The 18035-nt window shown below is 53.0% G+C and overlaps 1 protein-coding gene across 5 annotated transcripts in view; it reads left to right on the top strand.

Moving 5' to 3' along the window:
• The window catches only part of B4GALNT4 (beta-1,4-N-acetyl-galactosaminyltransferase 4), a 120472-nt gene that overhangs the window by 28918 nt on the left and 73519 nt on the right, over positions 1-18035 (top strand). Inside the window, exon 1 of one of the 5 annotated variants that reach the window (XM_089778715.1) lies at positions 16687-16785. The exons of the other annotated variants lie outside the window; for them this stretch is intronic. The gene's annotated coding sequence lies outside the window, so the exon portion shown is untranslated. Of the gene's footprint in view, positions 1-16686; positions 16786-18035 lie in introns of those variants that run through there. 5 annotated transcript variants of the gene reach the window in all.

The raw sequence follows: 18035 nt of genomic DNA, 5'->3' as shown, positions 1-18035 counted from the left end.
CACACCCAGAAGCTCCTTCCCATGCAGGTATAATGTAGTGCTGCTGCAGCAGGCTTTGGGGTGACTCAACTCAAGTGGCAGATGCTTGTTAGCCCTGCAGTGACCTGTTCTGTAACAGACGGAGAGCTCATAGTGTCTGCCCTGCTGTTTTTTCACATAGCGAGTGCAGAGGGGAGGTCCTTAAAGAACAATTGAGTGGGAAGGTGCCAGGACTTGGAGCAACCAATGTAGAGCCAGAGGGGCCCCTAGGAGCAGCTAGGAGCAATGTTCCCTCTAATTTTTTCCATCTATGTGTGTGGAATAAATTTAGTTATGCGTACCAAGGCATGTGGAGATGTGCACCACTCATACAAACATATGATGCTGGCTGTGGGTGCTTTGCTAATCAGCTGGGTGGCATTTAAATCTCTCCTGACCAGCTGCCTAAGTGCTCAGCTTGCATATGAATCTCTGCCATGTTGTGCTGGGTGCTGTACACATACAAAGCAGAGCTGACAATCTGTACCAGGGCTGCTATCTATGAGGTCCGCATGCTGCCTCTGTTCCAAGGCTCTGTGCCCGTGTGCTGAAAGGTGGTGAGGAGCTGGGGATGGATGTGTGAACTCTGTATGACCTTGCATTCTGTATTAGGAGGCATTCACAGTTCTCTGGATGGTGGCCTTCTCCCAGCGTGCAGCTTTCTAACCTCAAATAATTATCTGGCTCTCCTGCTTCGCTTGCAGGGGTTTGGGTTTGATTTGTGTGGTGTCGATGGAGCCGTCGCTATTAGCGGCTGCTGCTGAGAGGCGCCTTTCTGTGAGCTGAGGAGTGGTGGGAGGAGACGCTGGAGTGTTTTGTCCATTTGTCATTCCTCAGAGTCATTTGTGATAAGCTCAGTGAAATCGCGCTCGAGAATGAATTGATGCATTGCCGTTCAAGAACAGGGCGCACAATGTTCAGAGGTGCACAAAGAGCTACCCTGTTATGCACCAACGAGCTGGCCGGCCTGCAGAGCTATCCAAGCAAAGTAACACGGAGGCAGTAGAAAGATGGGGTCAGACCCGCTGCTGGTGTAAATGGGTGTGGCTCCATGGGCTTCAATGAACAGTGCCTAGCCACAGCGCTGGCTTTTCTCACACATTCCCAAAGTGCATCTTCCTGGGGCCTCAGTTGCCTCTTAACTGGGCAGGGTGGGGAAGGCTTAGATGTGCGCCGCACCATGCACTCAGCGTGGGGTGGGGAGGGAAAAGGGGGCAGAAGAGATGAAAGGGGAAAGCAAGCAAGGGTAGGGTTTGGGGAAGGAGTAATGGGGGGGACCCTGCTAGGGATGTAAGAGGTTAATTGGTTGGCTGGTTAGCTGGTGAACAGGCGTCTTATCGGCTTGCTTACAAGGTAACCGGTTAACCAGCCCTGTGGGTGAACTGTTGTAGGTGGTTTTTACATCCCTAGCTCCTGCACGCAGGTGGTAGTAGGTGGGGAGGGGACACAATGCAGGGCCCTGGTGTGGATGGGATCCCTCGGGAACACTCATTTGCCTCCTGCCTGAGCTCCACGCCCTGTGGGCAACGCCTGCTGCTGGCTCTGGGCTGTGCCGTCTGAGCCATGCCACATTCTCCTACTACTCTGCAATTCCCTGGCAGCTTATGGGCCGGACCTGGAGGGGGCAGTTGTGCTGACACCGGCACTGGCCAGGGACGCAGAGTTCTGCCCAAACTCTCCAATGGCTTCCATCAGATACAGTTCCATTCAGGGCTCCCAGTGGTATACAGATTGTTCCAGCGCCCCAGCATGTGGAAGGCAGAATGGGTGCGAGGGAGCTGATGCACAGAGGGCCATCCAGCACCAGTCTGGATTTGTGCTGTTGTGGAGCGGCGGGGCTGGTTGTTGAACTGGCCTTTTAACCATGATTTTCCTGCAGCCGTTACAGGGTCATTAGAGAGTCCCTGTTGTGTCTCTCCCATTCTGCCTTCTCTCTTGTCCTGGAGATAGTCCTGCATCAGATTCTTGTTGTCTTCCTAGAGGCCAGTCTAACCTTAGTCACTAGCCACCATGCTCCTTGCCTGAGATCCATGCCCTGTTATGTTAGGGGCGGTGCATGTGTAGAGTGGGGAACATTCCCTGCCCCGAAGAACTTACAATCTAAATGGACACACAGGTCGGAGGGTGGGAGCGGAGGAGACTTAGCCCCTGTTGTGGAGCAGGAGTCATGTCACAGAGAGAAAGTGACTTGCCCAGGGTCACACAGGGAGTCAGTAGCAGAGTCGTAGAGAGTGACGCTAAGCTCCTAAATCCTGGAGCCTCAGCCCATCATCCTTCGTCCCTGCACAGGAAGAAGAGCCAGTTTCTTGGGGCAAGGGGACTTTCAGATGTGACCTGCATTTTGTGCTCCTCAAGCCGATGTGTTCACTCCGTCCTTTCTTGTGTCTCTGGTTCTGATCCAATGGGAGTCTTTCCATTGACTTCAGTAGAGGCTGGGGTCCATCTGTCTGAAGGAATTATCCTGCCACTGCCCTTGTAAGAGCTCCCTGCACTTGAAACCAACCGCAATAGCAACGTCTTTGGCACTTCTTGCTTTGCACAGTAAAAACTCTGCTTGGGATGGCTGTTTTGGTTTTGTGATTTCAGTTTGATTAATTTTGTGCCTCTTCCCCCATGTTTTTGGTTGGTTGGTGGAAGGGGTGTCGATGATGTGACTGTCGTTTGTGTGTGGGAAGAGTTTTTTCACAGAGTGTTTTTGCAGCGTTTCCAATAAATAAGCCAGACTCCAAATTGGCCTGATCTCCTTGGGAGGATTATTCTGTAGCCAGTTCCCCTCAGTTCCAGCTCCCTAAAGGAGATGCCACCCAGACAGAGCCTGCGTTTGGCACCCCAGTTCCCTGCCCCGGTTCATAACCCCCTCCTGCACCCAAATTCCCTCCCTTCCCCTGCATCCTTGCCCTGGATCAGAACCAATGTTCCCTGTAAACTCTGCACTTGTGTGGCCACTTAGGAGAGAGTCAAATGCCACTCAGATGATTAGCAGAGGGCTCATAGCAGGATGTGTTGGTTTCTGCTGGTGGTGCACACTCGTGCTGGCCTGGGTGCACATAAAACATTATTCTGCACATGGATGGAAAAAATCCACACATGGATGGAAAAGATTAGCAGGAACATTGGTCAGAACCCCTTCTTGTACACAAACTCCCTCCCAGACACCTCACACCCTCCACTAACGTTATAGAAAAGTGTGGCCAGTGACCACTTTCCAAATTCTCGGAGTGGCCCCCCATAGAAAATGATTGCCCACCCCTGAACCATTCCTCTCAGTCCCCAGGACTGCAATAAAGTACTCTGCTCTGTTTCCAAATCTAGTGCCTTCCTGACGGGGCCTGTCTCTCGGAGCAGAGGTGAAGAAGGCCAACAGTGCAACTAAAATGGACGCACGTCCCTTCTAGGAAACGGGACAGGTGTGGGGACCAGGTCATGGCAAGAAGAGGGCAGGTGAAAGGAAGGAGGAGGAAGCAGGATGAAGGGTCAGCAGGAGATCTTGGCGGCCATTGAATCTGGCAACTTGCATTTTGAGTTTGAGACTTGACACTTCTCCCATAGGGAGCAGCTGTCGCCAGCCCTCTGCCTCTCACTGGGACTAGAGCAGGGGTGGGCAATACTTTTTGGAGTGGGGGACGCTTCACAAATTTTGGAAGTTGCAGGAAGGGGCGGGGCCAGGAGACTTTGATTGCTCCCTCGCCCACAGACTCTGGTTGACCGGGGGTGAGGGAGCACGTGAAGTGTTTGCCCCCCTCTCCTACCTTGCCAAGGGTGCACGGTGCCTAGAGGGAACCGCCAGCTGCCGGTGGTTCCCTCTGGTGCCACGTGCCCCTGGCAGGGGGTGGAGATTTTGTGCGCTCCCCTGTTCCCAGGTCTCGATTGGCCTGTGGGCGGGGGAGCAACGGGGCGGCTGCTGGCAGGCTCAACCGACGTGGCAGGCCAGATCTGGCCTTTGGATGCTGTCTTGCCCACCCCTGGACTAGAGAGGGGCAGACCCGCCCTGCTGGTGGCCAGGATGCCATGACGAAGTCTGCTGGTAGTGGGCTCAGCCTGGCGAGGGGCTTGCTGCATTGGGAACGACAGGCTTGCTGCATTGCCCCAGACGTGATTGCCAGGCTGCAGCGCTGGCTTTATGACATGGCCATCAAGCACTAGAGGCTAATAAAGGCTGGGATTAATTGGTGTCTGCGCACTGTAGTGGCGTATGTCATCAGCCAGCAGGCAGGATTAATGGTCTAATTCCTCCCTCAGCCCTGGCGGCCTGTGCTAGTTGGACAGCGCTGGCTGACGCGCACCGTACCCAGGGTTGGTTTGCACACTAGAGAGCAAGGCAGGGCAAAGGCTTCCATTTCTGCAAGCAGAAAATTCACAGAAGTCCCCTCCAGCCCCAGTTCCCAGCATGTGCCGATCTCCAACCTCCTGGGGCCTCTGGCTGGTGGCAGCCTTCAGATCTGGAGGTAACGCAGTTTGGTGTTGGCTCTACTCGGACCCCCAACACATAGGGGGATGTAGCTAGAGGATTAATGGGCAGCTGTCAGGCATAGCTTGTTTTCCTTTGGCCTCACCAGTTCACTGGGGGCATCAGGGGAGGGACTGGAACGTGCTTGGCACACATAGCCTCGGGGCTCAGTGGAAGAGCAGATGCTTAAGTCTTTTGGGTTCCTTGGGGCAGGAGGATGGACCAAAATCTGTCCAGAGCCGCCTTGTTTGCTCTGCTTTGGCTTCACCCTGTGTGTTTGGATATTGGGTGTTGGGACAAGCTCCCATGCACAGGAGGGAGGAAGGCTGATCCTCCTTGCCCTCTCCTCACTGTGATGGCTCACCTGGAAGTGCTCTGGGTAAAGTGACAGGCAGACTCCAACTAAACAATGGAGTGAGTGTGGGGATTGCAGTGGTCCCATGCCACCCTGACAGGGGGCAGCTGGTGACGCACAGCGAAGATGAACAGCGGGGTCTGTAGGGGCGGCAAACCTCGCGCCGCTGCAGTCACACATGAGAAGCGGCGTTCCCTAGGCAATTTAGTGCCGGGGACGAGGTGGACACACTCTTGTCGCAATGGGCAACCTAGGCTAGAGAGTGGGCTGCAGGAGTGACCCTTCTTCTTCTCAGTGGGCTGCAGCATTGTGGTAACCAAAACAGTCTCCCGGGATAGGGCAGTTTTGTTCACTGCGGTTGCATACCTAGAATTCGCGGGGTGTTGCCGATGGAACCGCAGCAGCGCTTTGAGGGGATGCAGAGGGAGCGCCCGGCTCTCCCACTCAGTGCCGTGTGCAATCCGCACGCACCTCACTTCACAGGCCCTTGCTTTACATGCGTGTCACTTCTGTACTGCCGGTAGGAAAGAAATTACATGGGTGGAACCCGGCACCCTTGTGGGTGGGCAACGGCAAACAAAAAGTCTTACCGGCCGCACATAGAACCCTGATGGCCACCAGTCGCCCGTCACTGTGCTGTTGTGTTAGCACATGGTAAAATAGGGATGTTGGGGCTGGGGTGGCCCATGCTTTCTGATGCCCAGCCATGAGAAAGCTGGTACCCTGGAACCTCTCCCTTTGCCTGAGTCTGTGCTAGGCTGTTCTGTAAAGGTTGCTAGCCCTGTTGTTCACAGTTGTGTGGGCCAGCCACCAGCCTCTATGCCCCCATGTCATCAATGCTGCTCCGAGAAGGCCTGGGTGCAGGACCATGCTCCGGCACCTGGCCTAGGCAGAGTTCATGGGAAGTGCTTTATCTGCAGGTCCCATGAATAGTCAGCAGCCCTGCACATGTCTGCCAGTGTTTGGGAGCCTGACAACAGGGAAACAGGAAACACCAGCCTCAAATCTTGCCTTTTCTCTGCCTCCCCCTCCTCCTGACAGAGACATTTTGCTAAAAGCCCTGGAGAACAGGTATCAGTGGCGTGAGGAGGTGAGCGTGCAGCAAATCAAATGGAGGGGGCATGCAAATGCTGTATTCTTGATAGCTGCATGGTAGGAAGTGAGTTTGCTGAGGGAATTAACCTTCGTTTGATCGCGCTTCCTCCAGCGCATTGGAGGCCCCCTGTGCGCCAGCCAGAGGTAATTGGGCTGATGTATGCACAGAGATGGAATTGCTCCTGACATATTCTGGAGCATGAGCTGTTTGCTTGCCAAAGGTACTGGGTCTATGGCAGCAGAGTTACAGGCCTCAAGAGCAGCTAACCCCTAGTTCAGTGGTTTTCAAACTTTTTTTCTCAGGACCCAGTTGAAGAAAATCGATGCTTGCAACCCAACATCGTTTGACTAGAGTGTGGGCCCCGTAGTGGAGCTGAAGATGAGAGCTTTGAGATGTCGGAGGGGACTCTGCCTTTCAGGACTGCAGCAGGAGGGACTTACCTTGAGCAGCTCCTAGTCAGTGGCCCAGCAGGGGGGCTAAGGCAGGTTTCCTGTCTCTCCTGGCACCACAAACCCATGCTGCGCCCCAGAAGCAGCCGGCAGCAGGTTCCCAGCCAATGGGAGTGTGGAGCTAGTGCTCAGGGCAGGGGAAGTGCGTGAAGCCCTGTGTACTCTCTCGCCCCCTTCCTCCCACCTGGGAGCTGGACCTGCTGCCATGCACTTCTGGGGCACAGTGCAGTCTGCAGTGCCAGGACAGGCAGGGAGCTGCCTTAGCGCCCCCCTAGTCACCTGACCCCCCCGCAGCAACGAGACCCAGAGCCCGACATTCCATGCCCCAGTGCTGGGTCGTAACCCATCGCTTGAAAACCGCTGGCCTGGCTAGTGATGAGCCTGGGAGCAGGTGACTAGGGTTGCCAGGTGTCCAGGGGCAGATGATGATTTTGTGGGGCCCAGGGAAGCACAATTTCGCGGGGCCCCCCCTTTGACATGGTGCATGCACGGTGGCGCCACGACGCATGCACGGGGCTTCTTGAAGCATGGGGTCCGGGGCGGCCGCCCCGCTCGCTCTGTCTTATATCCGCCCCTGCAGGTGTCCCGTTTTGAACCGGACAGTCCAGTATTTCTGTCTGGGAAACAAATTGAGAAAATAGAAGTGAGAAAATAGAAATGTCCGGTATTTTCCAAATGAGATGGGATGTGGATTGTGATGTCATGTCAAGTGTATCCGGAATTTTTGTTGAAACCATGTGGCAACCCCAGGTGACTAGCCCCATCTCTGCACCCAGAATTACAGCCTCTACAGAGCAGCGGGACTCTCCGAGGAGACCTCTTCTAGCAAAAGAAGGAGCAGCAGTTCCTGGGGCCGTGTTGCCTCGTGCTGCTGGCTTGATGAGAGATGTATGGGCCCTCATCTCCACGTGCCCAGAGCTGGAAGAAGTTATATGCATTGGGGCACTATGCTGGGCTGTGGGAGAAATGGGGTTTTATTCCCCTTCTCCTTTCCTGTCCCAAATCCAGAGGCCTGGCATTGTGGGGAGAGGCAAGGGGGACCAGCCCTCTAGCTCACAGGCTCGTTATTTTCTCCTGCACTCTATCTGGCTGCTCCCTTGGGCCTTGAGGAGTTCTCTGCATCCTCCTTTCATCTCTCTCTGCACTATCCTACATGATCTGCTTTGTCTCTCTCTCTCTCTCTCTCTGTTGAGGTCCTTTGGACCCGGCCTTTCAACAGCCCTGCCTGCGTTGCCATTGTGGAGCCAGGGCGCCAGGCCTGGACTGAACAATACACCCATAGGCCGCTTTTGTCTCCTCATTCAGGCGCAGTATTGAATTTGTCTCCTATTTCAGGCGCGATTCTGTTTTTAACGGCCTCCCATTCTGAGGAGAGCCCTGCCGGCCCTGCTATAAATAGGCTTCATGCCCTGGCCTTTGCTTGGGGGAGGGACTAGCGATGGTGGGGGGGGCGTGACGCACTGGACCATTCGGAGAGCGCCTGGAGCAGCGAGCCAACTCTGCACTAGTGCCGTGCGCTGACACGGGGGTTCTGAAATGGAGGCTCCATCACAGGGCAGTTTTAGGGAGCCCACAGTCATAGAAGTGCTGGAAAAATGTGTATAGAGTGAGCAGGGTTGCCAGATACTTTAAAAAAAAAAAAAAAAAAAAAAAAAACGAACATGGTGGGGGAAAAAAATTGATTGAGCCAAAAAAAAAAAAAGCAGGGGACCAAAGTTGTTGAGCCACCCCCCAAAAAAAGGGCACAACAGAAAGTCACTGTGCCTTTAAATCCCCACACTCACTTCTCCCCCCACCAAACGCGGCAGGGGGGGGGAATGTCCCAAGCGGCCTTCCATCCAAGAAAAACAGAAAATACCAGACATTTTACATTCAGTATTATCGTCCGGTATTTACTGGGTTTTTTTTTAACCGGACAGAGGCCACAAATACCAGACACCTGGCAACACTAAGTCCGGGGGGGGGGCTGAAAGCCATTGACCCAGACTATAATCCCTGTGTATGGTGGAAATCCCTTCAAGCAAGGCCAGCATCCCTAGTGGCAGCATCTGTGTGTAGCCAGATTGTTCCTCCCTGTGATGGGCGACAAAAGGTGAAGCCCGTGCCTGGGCTCTCAGTTTTTGAGCACGCCGTGAGTTTGAGACGGGCTCGGTAGCTGCATTTCGTGGTCACAGGCTTTCCGGGAGTGTGGATTCCCCCCTCCCCCATGTTGTAGTGTGGACTTTGATGTTCCTGTGATGCCGCACAAGCTATGGGATGCATGTGCAGTGATGGCAGTGATGGTGGGGTTACCCATTGGCACCAGTGGCCGCCTGGGGGGTCCCAGGCTCATCTCCCTTGGTGCATAGAACGTGGAAGGCTGCGTATGCTGAAGGGGTTTGCGAAAGGGAACGAGGGCTGAGAAGGGCACAGCTCCCGTGCTGTATTCTCCATTCCCTCTCACCCCTCGCTGCTGTGCCACATATCTGCTCACGCCAGCCGTGGGGCTGCGCTGTCCAGGCTGAAGAGTCTGTGCTCCAGGTGGGGCAGGGAGGGGAGCAGCTGTGAGAATGTAACTAGAACGCATCAGCAGAGTTGGAATTTGCTAGACTGGGGCCTGGTACTGCAGCACAATATGGGACTTCCCGCATTGGCTGGGACAGGGAGCTCTTCCAGCCAGGGACTTCCTTCCGCACATGGGTCTGTGCCACTAACAGTGGTGCATGTTGGCACCCGGCTTTCTGTGGAACCGAACCGCTCACAGCTCACTAATGAGTTTAATTTTACAGCCCTTCATCAGCCCATTGCTCTGTGTTTGATTGCACTGTTTTACTGCTCTAATTATATTGTTAATGGAGTTTATTACTTGTTTCTTTCTCTTTTTGTAAATGTAGATCAATGTCTTGGCTGGGACCTGGAATTGGTAGCTTGTTTCTCCAGAGCTCTGTCACCAAAGCCAGCCTCTCCCCCTGTCCTCTGAGGGTCACCGAGGTGGAAGGTGTGAGACATGCACGGTGCAGTCAGCTGACCTTCCCCCATCCCCCCGCTCCTCATAGTGATCTGGGAGATGCCTTGAGTATATGGTGCCTCCCCCAGTTGATAGCATTGCTCCCCCATCTGCTAGCAAGTGGAGAGGGAGGCCCCACAAAGATTGAGGATTTATGGTGGGAGCTGGTCCACTAGGGGAGCCAGTTTAAAAACCAACTCCCCTGGTGGATCAGCTGCCTGTCGCTCCGTGCTGCTGCCTCTGATACAGAGGCAGCAGCATGGGGTGGCAGCAACCCTTGTCTTGGGGGGAGGGGGAGGCTGAGCTCCTGGACCTGGGGCAAACCAGAACTGAGCTGGTCTGCCTGCCTCCTAATACACTTTAAATGCAGAGCCACAGCATCCGGGTAGGTCCCGGATCTGGTGCAAGCCAGGACTGAGCTGGGCTGCTGGCCAGCTTGCTAAACAATTTACTGGCAAGGGTGGGAGGGGATGCATGTAGTCTATAGCATTAACCGATACGTTTTTGCTTATTGGTTAATCGGCTAATTGCCTGTGCTATTACATCCCTAATGTATGCTGCATGACTTATCCTGGGTTCCTCTTTGGAAGAATTTCTTCCCCTCGCCAGGAGGGCTAGAAACTTGTTTTTTTTTTTCTCTTTTAATGAAAATTAAGCTTGTGCAGGAAGGAACACCTGTTCGTACGAGCGCACTCTACACATGTACTCTGCTCTGCCACCCCAGCAAGTATGGACTAGAAAAGGCAGCCTCAGTTGGTGGCTTGCTGCAGCCCGGTCATTGTCACAGATAGGGCTCACCAGGGCAGGGCCCCGGTATGTGTTCCCTGTACTCTCTGGATCCGTGCTAGGGGAGGGTGTGAGGAGGGCAGGGTGCCCTGGTGAGCCTGCAGTGTTTCATCTCATCCCCCTGAGGCCACAGAAGTGCTGGGGTGGGTTATAAACATTCGCCAGGCCACTGCACACGATGTAGGCCCCTTGCTCATTGTGGGCTATCTCTGACTGGCCCTTCCGATGATCTTCGCCTTGTTCTGTGGTGGGAAAACGGCGGATGTGGAATGAGCCCCATTGCTCTGGGGTAGGGAGCGAAAGTCGGCGCCCAGCCCCCGCCGCAGCGGGTTATGCCCTGCTGGGATGCAGCTAGCGAGGTGACAGCTGCTGCCCTTTGGCTGCGTTCCAGGGGATTGGTGGGCATGTCCTCTGTGACTCCCTCTGGGGTCCAAGCACCACGAACCTGCGCTGCCCTCCTCTCCTGAACCCGGAGAGAAGTGACCCGCGGGCTTTGTGCATGTCCAGGGAGTGGGAGGGGGTTTAATCCTGTGTCTCGTGGATTGCTCTGGGCTGAGCACGCTTCGGAGGAGCAGGACTCCTCCTCCCAGCCCAGAGCTGCGTGCCGGCTGGCCCAGGACAGCGGAGTGTCCCTCCAAAGTGGGAGGGCAGTGATGCCGACACGCAAGACAAGGTCACGGCAGACCCTGAATTCCGGCGCATTGCTCATGTCTTTCATAGAGTGCCAGCTGGTTCCTGGCAGCAGTTTTGCTTTCCAAACCATTCACTACTTAAAATAGCATTGGGCTTGCCAAGCCCTGCTTCTCTGGGCTCAGCGCTGACTGCAGCACTGCTCTCTGGGGCTGCGCGCGAAGCTCTCTGGATGGGTGGATCTTGCCCCAGTGAGAAGGCGCACGGCAGACTGCCTGGCGAGGGGAGGGAGCATGGGGCGGCAGCCCTCACCGCTGTTCCTCCTGGACAAAGCACAGAAAGGAGCCCTCCCTGGCTCGTCTGGGCCACCTCCTCACCCCGCCGTGCAGCGCCGCCTGCTTCCAGAGCCACCTGTCGCAAACTGGAGGCCCAGCAGCACCGCTTTGGTGAGGGTGATAAGAGCTGCCCCGAGTCCCTCACTGGGATTCAACTCTTTGGTGACTGACTACAACATGTGTGCTTCCAGCACCACCGGTGACTGCTCCTGTACTGACCACAGCACCGACCCGTATGGTGCCGCAGCTGCTCACTGCCCATGCGGACCCAGCCGTAACATCGGTACCGGGAACTCCTCTCTTTGGTGCCGACCGTGCCCCCATCCGTCTGGGACCTAGTCAGATTGTGACTCCTGCCAGCTCTGCTCCTCCATTCTCAAGCGATGAAGAGGACGAGGAGGAAGTAACTAGCCACATGCCTCGCCACTCCTCTCCGAAACAGACTCGACAGCGACCACCACTGGCAATTCCAGGGCGTGCCTGGCAATCATTTCCTTGGCTACCAGCCATCCCTCTGCCCACTATGGCTACGTCTAGACTGAAAACCTCTTTCGAAAAAGAGCATCTAGACAACAACCAGTACTTTTGAAAAAGCGAGCTGCTTTTTCAAAAGAGAGCACCCAGGCAGTCTGGATGCTCTCTTTTGAAAAAGCACAGTTTTTGGATTACATAGCGCCTTTTTTCGAAAGAGCACTTTCGAAAAAAGGTGTTCTTCCTTGTAAAAGGAGGTTTTCTGCGGTCGAAAAAAACCACTGCGTTCTTTCAATTTACTTTCGAAAGAATGCAGCAGCAGTCTAGACACAGGGGAAGTTTTTTTTAAAAAAGGCCACTTTTTTTCGGAAAAAACCCTGTGGTTGAAACACATCCTAAATGGCCAGGCTGGACCTGTGGGTGTTTTATAGAACCCAACATCCTGCACCTTCCGAACCCGCGACAACGCACTTAGCCACGCAGCCACCTTCGCCATCTGCCCCACCTCTGTCGGAAGCTCATCAGGCTGTCTGTGGACAGAGACAAAGCTCCAGAAGGAGAGACTGTGTTTTCCACGTGTCCTCTTCCTCCCCTGATGAGACAATCGTGCCCCCACTTCTTACCACAGGAGATGATTTTAAGTCCTTCCAGGAACTATTTAAGAGTGTGGCTGATTCGTTGGACATTTGCCTCGCTGATTTACTGGAAATGCTACATAAACTGACAAACGTACTCCAGACATACCTGCCAGTCAGTATCTCCTGGCTAATCATTGGATCCGGCAACCCCAATCTGGCAAATGCCGGCCAAGATTCCATGCTCTCCCAAGCGTGCAGACTGTGAATTTTATATCCTGGTCAAAGGAGCAGAGTTCCTCTTCACCAACCCTACTCTGAACTCGCTGGTAGTGGAGGCAGTGCATCACTGTGGCAAATTTGCCCCAATATAAATCAACACCGTATGAGAACTGGAAAAAGCTGGACATTTTCAGAAGAAAATCCTACTCATCAGCCTCCCTACAGCTCTGCATGGCCAACTGCTTGGCTTTCTTGGCAAAATGCACATAACGACCTCTTTGAAAAAATGCCGGGCAGTGGGCCTGGGTAGGCAGGGCCTGCCACACTGTGCCGCAAGTGAGGCCGGCTGGCGATCAAGGTACCTCAAGAATAGAGGACAGTTGCATTTAGTGCATAGTAATTTTTTTAAAACTAAATTTAGTGCTAAATCATCATAACCACATCTATAGAGACCACCAACAAAATTAAAAGTTTACTCCTCATTCTAGGAGTGACTAGTGTTGATATTTCTGTCCTTTTCTGGCCACATTCAGAAGTTTTTTGTTATTGCATTCGTCTGAAAAATTAATACAGAGCTGGAGCTCTGCTTTCACGCTGTTTGCCTCTAGTCTATTCCTCTTGTTTCTCCAAGCAGTGGTCATCATTGGAAAAAAACCTATTCTGTGTGAGCATAGCTGCACGGTATTGAGAATATGTAGGAGCTGATTATCTTCATGTTTTTGAAAGATATATGGGCTTTGCTGAAAAGTTAGATACCTCTCCTCAGTCATCTGTCAGTCTTTCATTTCAGGAAAGCATGTAACACTTTCCACAATGCCAAATATGTTGTACAGCGAATCTCTGTCAATCTATTTAATATTGCAAGCCCAGATTCCATCACAAAACTATTTCAAGGGTACAGCACTTGCAATGGCTAATTTGGACACTGCTATGAAAGCTGTTTTCAGATAAAAACAGCAAGCAAATCGTCTGGTAGCACTTTATAGACTAACAAAACTGTAGATGGTATCATGAGCTTCTGTGGGCACAGCCCACTTCTTCAGATGACCGGAGATATGATTAGAGGATAAGGAAACTCGAAATAAATAGGAGAAGGGAAGGGGGGTGGGAAGAAAGATGTTCTGTCACCCACCCCCCTACCTCTATGCATAAAGTATCAGATAAGTCACTTAAGTATTTTTTGGCTCTTTTGTAAAAATGTAGAAAGTCACTCACATTTGTTTGCCATAACTTGTGTTAATTGCTTCAGTCTGGTATTCACAGGGAACCCCCAAACCCTGTCTTGACTCCTTTTCCAAAGTTTCTCATAGATGTCAGTCATTTACTCAAGATGATGCTGAATGACTTGGCCTCTGAAGCTTCAAAATGGTCCATGAATACTTTCAGTGTGCAGCTGAGAGAGAAAGTAAAGCTCAGCTAACTCCCTGTCATTTCCCTCATCACTGAAACATTTCCACAGTTTTTTGGGGGCACTCATCTTCACCTAAACTCAGAAAGTAACTTGTCAGAGATTTACAGCATTTCAACAACTGGTCAATAGATGGAAGCAGAGAAAGCCATCTGGTCACAACATGACACAATAGATTGCACTTCTCTACTTCAAGGAAGTCTCAAAACTCCTTCAACTGCTGTTCTCTTTGCAGAAATGCTGAAAAGAACATACACCTTGAGAATGATATTTTCCACATCAATATCAAAGTTTCCTGCGGCGTGCCTTGTTGCGTTGTGCAAAACGTGAGCCGGATAGTTGGCTGCAAATGTCCTTTTGAGTGCATTTCATTTTTTTGGTAAACACTGTTGTGCTTTCCATAATTAATACTTGTGGGTTACTTGTGTGGTGAGCTGTGTTTGCAGAAAGTTTAGCCAGGTCAAGACCAAAATATTCAAGTTTGGATAATAGTTGTGTTGCGATTGCTTCTGAGGTTTCCTGACTATCATTGTAAAAATCCAGAAGGACCCGCTTCTCAAAATTAAAATATCTCAAAACTAAGAGGAAACATTTTGTTATACCCTTGTTTGAGGCACCGGTTGCTAAAGAAAAATAAAAGTTGTTTGCTTGGAGGTAATCCAAATGCCTTTGAACAGTATATGGGGCTAGAATGTTCTCACAAAGTGATTTCACCTTTGCTTTTCCACACGTCAAATTTTTCACAATGATGGAGTCATGGTAGATTTCTTTATTGACAGCATAGTCCAAACTTCTGTGCAACTAGTGATGCTTCATGGCATGGTAGACTTTGCAAAAGTTCAGCTGCAGTAACTTTATCGTCCTGAGGTGAGACAGAAGGTTTGAAAGAAGAGGTCAAAGATGATGTACCAGCACTTTGAGTGTTCAGTTTGTGCTTTTCTGACAAAATGTGCTGATGTAGAGCTCCCTTTCCTTGGCTTCTGACATTGATATCATAGCGGCATGTGGTAAGGAATGCGTGATGCTCGCCTTTTCTGCTTTTCGCTGTGAAATCGTGTTCTTTTGACCATTCTGAGCTGAAGGACATCTTTCACTTGGGAATTTTAAATTAAGGATGTTGTCAAACTGAGTTTGAAGACAAACTTTTAATGGAGGCAACCAATAGCCCTAACGTAAGGACGTCACTAGGAAGCATTACAAATAGGATCTTTGTTGGCATTCGCAGGACCAATACAAACATGGGATTAATTAAATGACAAATATATTAACCAATTAAGACCAGCAATCTAAAGTTCAATTGTAGGTGGAAAGGTTGGGTGTCTCAAGCAGGAGTAGTGACAGTAACTTAAGTTTCTTACAGGCACTGTTGTATCACATGCACCCTGGGAGGGGGGGGTTGAGGGCAAGGTACTGGGATGTGGGGGTGCAGGAATCAGCTGTGGGGGGGAGGCATGGCTCAGGGAAGGAAGATGTGTGTGGGGGGGGGGAGTCAGGAGTCACAGCAGGGGGCTGGAGGTGAGGGAGGAGCAAGGTGCCGAAGCACCCACAGGGACAGTGCAGGTGAGTAACCCCCTCTTCTCTCATCCTCTCTGCTCCTCCCTATAAGCTACACCCGTCACCTCCTTCCACCCTAGTCACATAGATCAGCCCCTGGCTTCCTCCCTTTGTAACTGCCTCTGCGCCCAGCTGTCCCTTGCCTGCTGGATTGTGGACAGAGGCTCGTGCCGTGCACCCGGAGAGGTGGCTCTGGGGACCTGCCAGCCTGGGAATTCTGTGCCCGGAGCAGCCGTGAACAGAGCTCAGGCCTCGGCCCAAGCACAGCAGCTGCTGGAGAGCAAGGGGAAAGAGAATGCTGTGGGTGAGTGCCAGGGCAGGTTGCAGGGGGGCACTGGCTTGGCATTGCCGGGGATGCCTCCTCTAGAACAGGAGAGGGAAGATGCAGGCTGTTTGGATGCACACACCGCAGGGAGCCTGTCACTTGCCGCCAAAGACACAGATGAGCTGGGGGAAAGGAGGGAAGCTTGGGGCCGAGAAACTCTCCTCCCCCCTCTCTCCCCTCCCATGGGCCTTGCCTGAATATGTTTCGCCCGTGGTTACACAGGGCAGGCTGCCAGCCCTCTCCCCACTCGCAGACGGGAGCCTGGCTGTCATTCACCCACCTTGCGATTGTTTTCTACTCGCCCTGGCCTGCGCTGCGGGAAGCAGCAGGAGAGATGAGAGTGACCCCACTGTGACCTGAGAGAGGGAGGAAGGCAGGCAGAGAGCTGGGATGTGTCTGACGGAGCTTTCTGCCTGAGCGTGCTGGGCATGGGGGTGGGTCATGGGGGGGTTTAGCTTAACATGAGGGAAGCTCTGTGGCAGTAGCCCGTCTTCCAGCAGCAGCCATACAGAGCCATGGGCACTTGTGGGGGACGTGGACCCACTGCCATGCGTGGGGATGAATGATCTGGTGGGGAAACTCTGGTGGGATGCCAGAGTTACTAGATTTTATGGCTCCCCTTAGGCTCTGGGATAGGGACAAAAATGAGGGCTTCAGTGAGACACAGAGAGTGGGACGGGGTGCAGGATCTGGGAGGGAGGGGGGTGCAGAAGGGGGAGAGATTGTGAGGTCTGGATGTGAGGTAGGGTGCAGAAGCAGGCTGGGAGTAGGGTGTCTGGCCAGGTGGATGAAGCAGTATGTGTCCAGGAGGGAGGGAGCAGGAGCAATGGTGGATGCAGGTCTCTGGCCAGGAGGGAGGGTGCAGGAACAAGGGAGGGTGCCAGAGCAAGCTGGGGGGGGAGATCTAGGCAAGGAGGGGGATTGGTGCGAGGAAGAGGGAGGGCTCTCCAGCCTCTGTGTGGAGGAGGAGGGGCGGGGCAGGGCTGGGTGGAGCTCCCCCTCCCCCGCCCCCCCATGTGCCACTGAAAATCGGCTTGCATACTGCAGGTTGCTGACCCCTGGATCAGAGCGTCCAGCTTCGAGAGCAGGACCAGCGTCATCTGTGGGAGAGGAGTCGACAGAAGCCCAGTGAGATCCTACCTCAGGCCTCCCATTCCCATGGGAACTGTGTGTGGAGGGGGGTGGGTCCGAGAAGGGGTCTGGTCACGGTAGTATGAGTCCCCAACAGTTGTGGGAGAGCTGGGACTCAGTTCCCCCCACTCTGGTCATGGGTGGGGTCAGGGGGAAAAATAAGTTGAATTTTTTACAGGTACTGTCTTGTTGGGCCCCCTCTTGGGGGGAGAGCTGCCACATCACAGTACCTGTAAGAAATTTAAGTATAGGATGGAGTGCGGAGGTGGGAGGGGGTCTCAAGGCAGGGGATTGGGGTGTGTGGGGCCATGGGGGAGCTCAGGACAAGGGGTGGGGGTGGGGGCTGTAGTAATCAGAGAAGGGGTTGGGGATGCAGGAGAGTACAGGAGACAGGGAAAAGGGGTTAGGAGTAGGAGGTTGGGGTGTGGAGGGGGCTCAGGGCAGGGGCTGGGGGGCGGGAGCTTGGGGCTGGGTGTGCAGCCCATCCACCCCAGGAGTGGTGGGAGCCTGGCAGCCCCCTGGGGAGCCAGTTAACCGTGTAACCTATAGAAATTTCATCAGTTACATGGTTAATAATGTTTTCAATTGTTAACATCCCAGTTCCTAGGTGATGTGCCACATGCCATTTATATGCGGCAGTGTTGGGTGAGGGTGTATGGGGGGGGGCGTATAACAAGCCTCCAGTTGGTGGAATTACATTAAGAACAATTAGAAAGAGACCATGTAATCAAGTAGTGCCAATAAACAAATTGACAGGTCTGGAAAGAACCCAGCGACTGCTGGGGAAATTTCCCCCTCCAAACTCTAGATGGCGAGTGGCTGTGTTAAAGGCGCATGTACTGCAGCCTGGTCTAGCGAAGCAGAAAGATGCGGGAGGAGTGAGGTTTGATTTCACGTCCTGAAAGGAACTTGGTTTGCTGGTCAGCTCAGTGGGTTGGTGCATGTGTGTGATTTCTGACTTCAGGTCCCTGTGTTGTCGTAGTAACAGAAAACCATCTAATTTATTGCTGTCCTGCTAGTTCCTGGTGTGGCTGGAGCTGCCTCAGCCTTGGTGCCACTTCTCAGAGCATCCAGTCTCCTTGTTCTCACACAGCTGCCCTGAGATGGCTTGGATCAATGCAGGCCCTTTCATCGCAGGAGCACGCTTGGAGGAGTTTTAATTAGTGCTCGGTTCAGACCTTGGCTCTCCCACCCCGAGATATCTAAGGGAACTGGATTTGTACTGGCTTTCTGTTCCAGCAGGAGAT

Source organism: Pelodiscus sinensis, chromosome 5, assembly GCF_052426305.1.
Source record: "Pelodiscus sinensis isolate ZL-2025 chromosome 5, ASM5242630v1, whole genome shotgun sequence".
NCBI classification, from domain to species: Eukaryota; Metazoa; Chordata; order Testudines; family Trionychidae; genus Pelodiscus; species Pelodiscus sinensis.
This window is presented reverse-complemented; position numbering and strand designations above follow the sequence as displayed.